Raw genomic sequence first — 10,171 nt, forward strand, 5'->3', positions numbered from 1 at the left:
AACATTGTTGTTGTTTTCTTGGGTTTTAAGGCGCGTATCATTCAGATATGAATATTTATGCCTCTGATTAATTTGTCGTTTTTGTGGTATGCGTTATCACAGGGTTTTTATAGTTTGGAAGATGCTGGGGTATAAGTTTTAAGATTAATGTTTCGCTTAATTTGTATTTTTGTCTTGCCTGCATAGTAGAGCGAGACTATAGGCGCCGCTTTTCCGACGGCGGCGGCGACGGCGGGGTCGTCAACAATGAAATCTTAACCAAGGTTAAGTTTTTGAAATTTCATTATAACTTAGAAAGTGTATAGACCCAGTTCATGAAACTTGAACATAAGGTTAATCGAGTATTACTAAACATCCTGGTTGAGTTTCAGGTCACATGACAAAGGTTAAAAGTCATTTAGGGTCAATGAACTTAGACCATGTTGGGGGAATCAATATCGAAATCTTAACACAGGTTAAGTTTTTGAAATGTTGTCATAACTTCGAAAGTATATAACCTAGTTCATAAGGGTAATATTGTATCACTGAAGATCCTGTGCGAGTTTCAGGTCACATGACGAAGGTCAAAGGTCACTTAGGGTCAACGAACTTTGGCCATGTTTTTTTTTTTAGGAATTGTCATCATAACTTTAAAAGTTTATGGATCTAGTTCATGAAACTTAGACATAAGAGCAACCATGTATCCCTAAATATCATGTGCGAGTTTCAGGTCACATGACCAAGGTCTAAGGTCACTTAGGGTCAACAAACTTTGGCTATGTTGGGGGTATGTGAGGAATTGTCATCATAACTTTGAAATTGTATGGATCTAGTTCATGATACTTGGACATAAGAGCAACCATGTATCCTTTAACATCCTGTGCGAGTTTCAGGTCACATGACCAAGATCAAAGGTCATTTAAAGGTAATTGAACTTTGGCCGTGTTGGGAATATGTGTTGAATTGGCATTATAACTTATAAAGTTTATGGATCTAGCTCATGAAACATCGACATAAGGGTAATCCAAGTATGAATGATTATTTTGCACATTTCTTAGGTCACATGATTATGGTCAAAGGTCATTTTGGGTCAATGGACATAATATTTTATTATCATATTAGTGTTTTCTTCTGTGAATAGTTAAAATAACACAGTTCTTGTATAGTGCATATCACATTATATTCATTCATTAGCTGTTATCAAAGTCAGCACTGTTGCTATATCAAATCGCGTAATGCAGGCGAGACTGCCAGAGGCGTTCCACTTGTTAAGAGAAATGGGTGTGGGGTAAAGACAACAATCTAAACCCAAGCATTTTAACTGGGTTTAATTTTAAAGATTGGTCTTAGCTTTGATTTTTTTTTCAATATTTGTTTACCTTTTAAATAACCGGGTCTAGACGAAAGACCAAGCATAATACTCGTGTTATTCCACAGAAATAAGAATATGACAAAGTCTTATATTTTTAAGATTGTTTAAATTATTTTTAAATGACTGGGTCTGGAGGAAAGACTACGTTATAAAACTCGTGTTATTCCACAAGAATAAGAAAATGATAGGGTCTTACGTTAGAAGATTTTTTTTCGTAATTTATTAGGTCTGAAATAAAGACAACGCTCTAAACCTCTTTTCAAAACAGGTTCTTAGGTTGAAGGATTGTTTGGTCTTAGATTTGGAGTTTGTTTTATTATTACTATTAGCATTATTTTGAAGAAAAAAAAACTGGGTCTAGCTGAAAGACTATGCTATATGTCCATGTTATCCAGCATCAATAAGATTATGGGGTCTTTATACTGTTTTTGTTGTTGTTGTATTGTTATTTTGATTTTGGAATAACAGGAATTGGAGAAAAGACTAAGCTCGATTTTCATTTTTATTCCAGTGGAATATCATTATGGCTTCTTGGTTTGGACATATATTCACAATACGCGCCGTATAAGTTAAAACAACAACAAAGACATTAATTCCACCAGTTTTAAGTAACCGGGTCTGGAGAAATAACTAAGGTAAATTCTTATTTTTATTCTACTGAAATATCATTATCGTTTCTTAGTTTGGACTTATATTATAATTTTTGGACTTATATTATAATTTTTTTAATTAACCAGGTCTGGAAAAAAGACTCTGCACTTTTGTGCTATATGAACTCATTACTATAGAGTTTTAGTTTTTAGTTTTAAATTACCGGGTCTGGAGGAAAGACTACGCTAGATTCTCAATTTACTCTTAGCGCATATATTCACAATACGCGCCGTATAAGTTAAAACAACATCAAAGACATTAATTCCACCAGTTTTAATTGACTAAGTCTGGAGAAAAGACTAAGCTCGATTCTCATTTTTATTCCACTGGAATATCATTATCGTTTGGACTTATATTATAATTTTTCAAATAACCGGGTCTGGAAAAAAAGACTTTGGACTTATATTATAATTTTTAAAACAACCGGGTCTGGAAAAGACTTTGGACTTTATTATAATTTTTTAATTAACCAGGTCTGGAAAAATGACTGCACTTTTGTGCTATATGAACGCATTACTATAGGGTTTCAGTTTTTAGTTTTAAATAACCGGGTCTGGAGAAAAGACTACGCTATATATTCACAATACGCGCCGTATAAGTTAAAACAACAACAAAGACATTAATTCCACCAGTTTTGATTAACTGGGTCTGGAGAAAAGACTAAGCTCGATTCTCAATTTTATTCCACTGGAATATCATTATTGTATCTTAGTTTGGAACTATATTATAATTTTTGAAATAACCGGGTCTGGAAAAAAGACTTTGGACTTAAATTATAATTTTTGAAACAACCGGGTCTGGAAAAAAGACTTTGGACTTATATTATAATTTTTTAATTAACCGGGTCTGGAAAAAAGACTTTGCACTTTTGTGCTATATGAATGCATTACTATAGGATTTTAGTATAGAACGGATTCGCCAAAAATCCCTTCAAATTTATAACATTTGTGGGTAAAGTCATTATTACATTTGTGGGCGATCAAAAATTATTACATTTGTGGGTAAAGTGCATTATTACATTTGTGGGTGAAATTATTACATTTGTGGGTAGAGTGTTATTACATTTGTGGGCGTTATTACATTTGTGGGTGCAACAGCCCCCCCCCCCCCCCCTTGAAATTGAAGACCTTTTTTTTGCTTGTTTTTATTATTATTTTATTCGGCATTTAAACAAAAAACAGTTTACAATCAATTTACAAGAGAATATACAATTACAAGTGAAAAGGGATGTTTACAGAACAAGTCCAGGTTGCCTGGAAAATTAAAAAGTTAAATAAATTACTGTAGCCCGCAGGCTTTCCTCCCCGACCTGGACTTGTATGTTAACACCCCAATAATAAAACATATATATAGATCATTATATTAATACAATCAATAATTCATATAGAAAAAGCATATTGAAAAAAAAGGAAACCTAATAAGATTTGGAATTAATAATAATGAAAATATGAATCTGAGAATAATGTACCGGTAAATGAGTGTATATTTAAAATAAATTTGTCAGGTTCACTGTTCACTTAGGAATTACAATATATATGTTTGTTTAACGTAATTCAAACTAAAAGTATATAAAAGCAAATGGATTAAAGAACATTAGATTTGACAAATTAATGCGGTGAGTACAGAAAAAAAAAGGCTGACCAGAATTCCATTCCATTGCTCATAGAGCCCCCCCACCCCCCCCCCCCCCCCGCAGTAATCATTATACATCTTATTCAAATAACTCAGACCGTAAGCTTCGTAGCCATGGATTTAAAGATCTGCAGACCAGGACAAACTCGTTTCGTAGACTAGGCGTTAATTCCTCCCACACTCTTGGGAAGTAGTGGATGGGGAGCAGTGCAACCTTTGGGTCCTAGCCAGCAGGTGTCTGAACAACACATTTTCTTGATAACGGTCATTAATGATTGTTTTGGAGATTATAATGGTAGAATCAATTTGTCTGAACAGGGACTTGGCAAAAACACGAAATCAATAGAAATTTGCATCTAGAAGCCAGTGTTGGCCATTCTAAAATACGAATAGGTCTTCATATGACATCTGTTGTTTTGTTCTGCTTTAACACCATACGGGTGGCTCTCCTTTGCAGAGACTCAATTCTGTCAATCAGACACCTGTTGTGTAGGTACCACGTGGGCATGCCATATTTAATAATGGGGAGTACTAGGGCTTTATACAATGCAAATAAAGCCTTTGTAGATAAACTCTGTGACATAGTAGTGATGAGACCAAGCAGTCGATTTGCTTTGGATACTACATATTCTACATGGGAATGCCAGGTAAGTTTAGAGTTTAATATTTTGATTTTGATTTGTGAGACAGAGTCCAGGGGCTTATTACTCATGACATACTTGGGATTATTGACATTTCTAAGTCCTCCAACAATGCGCATGATTTTTGTTTTACTAACATTTAGTACCATGCGATTTGCTGTACACCATAAACATATCTTGTCTAAATCGTCTTGCTATATCTTTTCATCAGCGGGTGACTGTATGGATCGATATATGAGTGTATCATCGGCAAAGAGTGCATGGAAGGAATTCATACATCCAACTACATCGTTGATGAACATATTGAATAGCTTCGGGCCAAGTACACTCCCCTGAGGGCATGGGTGTCGATCACGGGGGGATGGGGGATATATCCCCCCCCCCAATATTTCAAGTGGGGGGGATGGCCTGTATTATCATCCCCCCCCCCCCCCAATAATTTAGGGTAGAAAAATTATAATAATGATCATGAAAAAATGAAAAGTTTGATCATGATGATTTTAGTGATGATTATAGTATGCCATCAATCAGTTTGTTTCCCTCGCAATTTGTGTATATTGTTATTAAATAAAAACATTCTTTTCCAGGACTTTTAAACAGATGGGTGGAGGTTCAAACACGCCTCAACTGCGTTGCAATGTGCCACACCCATCGTGCAATCCTAGACAATCTGAACATACAGGAACTCTGCGAGGAATTTGCAATGAGGTCTGACATGAGGCGAAAGATTTTCGGACATTATTGAGACTACCTGAAATAGATGTTGTTCTATTTCACCCTTTTTTTTATTCATTCCCAGAAAATTGAAAGAAAAAGAAAAATACCTTTGCGTATCTATAGAGTATAGGCTAATCACTTCATTTATTTGCCTGGTTATACACACTTTACCGATGTATGTCATGGTACTATTGTTATATATTAAGTTCGGCATTCAGTAAACCTTTGAACAAGAAAATATACCAAAAGGAAGATGTGCACAAAACGAAAGTCACCCCTACTTGTATATCCAAATACCTTGACTTGAACGATAAGTTTTGGTCAATAATATTTTGCAGGAGAGCATTGATGTCCTCATTACCTATCTATGTGGAAATGAGGTGCCTATAGCCATGAAAGAGTGAGCCCATATCAATGCAAAAAATTCACTTTTAAAAAGTCATAATGGTCGTTTGGTGATCAGTAGCTCATATGTATGGTGCTTTTGTTGTATGCGGTTGGATGTAATTAATATTAAACATTTTATCATGTGACCCCATCAGATACCTCTCATGAAAATATTGAGGTTCAGTGAGCTCAATATAATATGATAATATTTTTACAATTTTTTAATAAGTGAAAGCAATTAATGGTTTCAGAAAGAATAATCATTCATTTCTCTCTAAAGCGTATCTTCGGATATGAACATCGGATGTTATTCTTGTTACTGTTATGGACTTGAATAACTAAACTTGATTGATTTTTTCTTATTTTGGCAAAAAGAAATCTCTTGAGTTTGGAAAGGGATGACAGTTTTGCATTCTATGAGCACACTCATGCGGTACGTAATTTTCATTTTAACACATATATTAGCTGATATTACACACTGATGGTTCAAGAAAAATGGAGGAGAAATATCATAACATGACAGTTGAGTTTTGATTGTTTTTATGTTTGTTTTTGTTTCATGCACTTATAAAGCATTTAAAAGTAACATGTTAAAATCCAGGGTTAAAATCGTCTAAGGAATGACGGTAAGCCCGATGGCGCACGAGAAGCCACATAGTTTGTAATTTGTGCTAGTCTTAATTTGTCCGAATCTGCATTTTATCATCATGCATTAAGAAGAAAAAAGATATTGCCAGTCGGGTTAGATTTAATAGAGAAGTTGTATACATCATGCTCAATAAACAGATCACTTTGTACATGGTCCAGACAATTTTTGTCATTTTTTCTTTCGTATGAGTTTAGATTAGGCGTACTTGTAACACAAATTGAATTCTCAAAAAAAATTATGTAAGTACAGTACACTGCAACAATGAAGGAATTTCCAAAGAACACCATGCATATCAACCACTCCCAAATGTCATAACTTGTGATTTTAGTGGGGGTAATGTTGAAAGATCCCCATCCACAAGAACATTTGTGTCAATCATCCCCCCAACCAAGAATATCGATCGACACCCATGCCTGAGGGACACCTGAATGAACATCAACTCACTCTGAGTAGTGTCCATTGTCAACCGCGTAGCCAGAATTTCATTTTGGAGGGGGCGGTAAATACGCGCCAAGCGCGCTCCCTAGGGGGTGGGTGCAGGGAGTTTCCCCCTCCCGCGCGAAGCGCGAAGCCTTCCGTATTTCATAAATTAAAATGAAAAGCAGCCGTCTCTCTTAATTGTCTCTAGTACCTATATCAGCTCCAATTCAGTTGACTATATTGTGATTTTGTTTTCAAAAGTGATTATGAACGCACAAAAAATGATAAAATGGAGGAAATTAAAATAATAATTACCCCGCGCGAAGCGCGGAACCTCAAGCGCTGTATCAAGTCTTTTTTCCAAAGAAAAGGGTCCCGAGATAAGATCAGATTTGATTACAAACAATTATATCTTTAACTCGCAAAACAGAGGAGAAGAAGGGTAGGGCCTATATGCCGGGAGGAAGATATTCCTCCCCGCCCTGAGCAATGAAACTCTGAAATTTCAAAGGGTGGACATTTCATCAAATGCAGATATCTCTAATACCCCATCGGCTCTAATTCAATTGATTTTCTACGATTATTGAACTTCATTACAAGGAAAATATTGCTCAAAAAGTTGAAACTTCTGTGATTTATTCAAATTATATAAAAGAAAGATGATTTCTTTGACTATTATCCTGAAGCGCTTCATTTTGAAAAAAATTCAAACTAAGGGCGCAAAACAGGACAGGAGATGAATGTGCAGCGAAATTAAGATTAATAGAATTTGAAAAAAAAAATATTGTACTTTTTTTCATGTAATACGACACGAATTGTATACCTTCCTCTTTTTAAATTAGGTACCTGTCTGCCCCAAATTATGGTTGTTTAGTAATGAGCTGAAAAGCGGAAGAAGTTGCCTATATGGAGGTGACGGCAAAAATTAATATATAAAGATTTTACCCACCCGGAGTCGACCCGACCAGAAGTTGCGCGATCAATTTGAAAAAAAACAAGATAACTTCATATACTTCGGACTAACCTTCCTCTAATTCCATGGAGCTATAAAACATGTCTAATTCTATGCCCTAATGTATACATTTGAACTTTAACTGGCAAGAAGCACATATAGCTGAGGTGGAAAAACAGGGTTAGAGAAAGGGTCAGGGGATACAAATAGGAACTGCAATGTTGTCATTTAACCGTGCGCAGCGCGGAAGCAAAATTCATGAGTTTCTCTTTTGAGAACAAATAAAGAATACAAAGAAAAACCCACAAAGCTACCTTTTTTCCCTTTCCTCCCTTCGCTTTTCCTTTTCTCCTCTCTTTTTTCCCTTCTTTTTTTTTCTTTTTGGGGACGTTTTCTTTTTTTTTGGGGGGGGCGATTGCCCCCACCGCCCCCCCCCCCCCTGGCTACGCGCCTGTCCATTGTATATAACTCGTTGGGAGCGTTCAATTAGAAATGATCGCAACCAGTACCATAAGTTACCCTGGATGTTAAAGTCTATACAAAGTTTCCGTAATAATATGTCATGCGGTATCTTGTCAAACGCACGAGAAAAGTTCAAGAAGAATCAGGGTACTAATGGATAATTCGTTTTCCTTTCCAATCATCGCAGAGCAAAAACGGAAATCAGCATCGTGGTTCGGTCTTTGAAAACACAAAAACGAAATCACAACGAGAAAAACGTGTTGTGATTTCGTTTTTGTAGATAAAAAACAGAATATTGAAATCAGAAATGCTTTTGGGCTCTTTCTCATTTCTCATCCTAAATTGTGTTTATTATATATCAAGAACAAAATTAGAACACGCTCTCCGCTCCGTGATTCTGTTTGGAAAAACGCAGACAGCGAAAACGAAATCGGAAACTAGCTTTCTACTTCCTGCTCTGTGATTTTGTTTTTCGCACAGCCAACAGCCATATCGTGTCTCTGAGCAGACTTGGTTGTCCTTTCTTTCAAGTATATTTAAGAGCGCCCTTACGTTTCCGATCGTTATACACGTGCATGCGTGACTATTGAATCTTCTCTCATAAATCTTACTAGCAGTATTTTAATAACTTACAGGTTTCTTTACAGATGTTCTTTTTTGTGATACAACCATCAAGAAATGGTGAATATTTTGTTTGACTTTGATAGGTTGTACTGTTTTTCAATTAGATATATATATTATGTATGTTCATCAATGTAAGAGAAAAGAATATATATTCCTTAAAATAATTATGGAATCAATCTTGTTACAAAAAAATGTATATCAGATATTTTGAGAACAAATTGAATTGATTTAGAATTTATTCATGACATTGTTTTACTTCATTTTCGTTAAGAATTGTCAAATGTATGAATGTGTTGATCACAATATTTGTACATTTAAACCAAGCTTTGTATTTATGGTGTAATTTTTTTTATATCGCTTTTTAATTTATGATAGTGAATGTTGTTGTGATTTCGTTTTTGTGTTTTCAAAGACCGAACCACGAGGCTGATTTCCGTTTTTGCTCTGCGATGATTGGAAAGGAAAAACGAATTATCCATTAGTACCCTGATTAAGAAGATCACATCTATAGGCTTTGATCGTCGATGATCCAGTGATGTCAACCAATCAGTTGTTAATTGTAGAAGCTGTGTTACACACGACTTACCCTTGGTAAAGCCATGCTGAGTTTGTGAAATAGGACAGTTAAGCTGAAGGTGGATGTCAATTGCCTGAGCCACGCATGACTCCGTTAATTTTGAAACAGTTGACGTTAAAGCTACAGGACGGTATAGTAGGGGAGAGAGATAGGGTTCCCATGCACCCTATTGAAATATTTTTTTAATTTACATTTTTGTAATCCTTAAGATGTCTAGTGAATGAATTTTGATGTTCCCAAAACAAAATATTGTCCCATGGGGTTCAAATCCAAGATGGCGTCCAAAATGGCCGCCATATTTATGGAATTTGGATTTTCGTACATAGATTCCGACACAAACATTTATTTGCCACAAAATTAGTGTCATATGAAAGATAAATAAATTGTCTACAAGTTGATACTATTCATTGGTGATGAAAATATATATCGGCTGAGATTTTAATAAGAAAAGTGCAATTTTGAGATTTTTTTCAAAAAATTGAAAATTTGTGAATTAGGTGATTTACCATAAATCTGAAAAAAAAATGGGATTGCCTTGAAAATTTCTAGAAAACTTTCCAAATATACAATTATTAAGTGGACGAAATTCCAAATTGATATCATTTTTTTTTACAAACTTATAATGTCTCAAACTTGAAAATTAAATATTCAGAAATTTAGCTTTTTTACTGCATATCGCAGACGAGGATATGCTAATGTATATTGGCACATTTTCAACCCAGAAAATGGAAATAGGCCTTAATTAATGCAAAATTGTCTATTATTTTGTTGGTAGAATTTACTACGATCCCTTTATTCTTCAATTTAAAGTTGGTTGATATAGTTTTTGAAAGAATTTAGACTTTTGGTCAAAATTCATATGTTTTTGGTAAAAAAAACGCACATGCACTGTTATTGATCAGATTTATTGTGAATAGCAGTAATAAATGCACAATCTCAACATTCGATATAAAAGAGGATGTATCAACGAGAATATTGGCAGTCTTCATGCCACCATAGGTATCTTCATTTGCTAAGAAAGAAGGAAAATATGCTAAATGTATTAACCAATTTTGCGCTAAAGTGAGGCCAAAAAGCAACCTCAGTGTGGCAGTCACACCCATGAAAA

The sequence above is a fragment of the Lytechinus pictus genome, chromosome 4 (assembly GCF_037042905.1).
Source record: "Lytechinus pictus isolate F3 Inbred chromosome 4, Lp3.0, whole genome shotgun sequence".
NCBI classification, from domain to species: domain Eukaryota; kingdom Metazoa; phylum Echinodermata; class Echinoidea; order Temnopleuroida; family Toxopneustidae; genus Lytechinus; species Lytechinus pictus.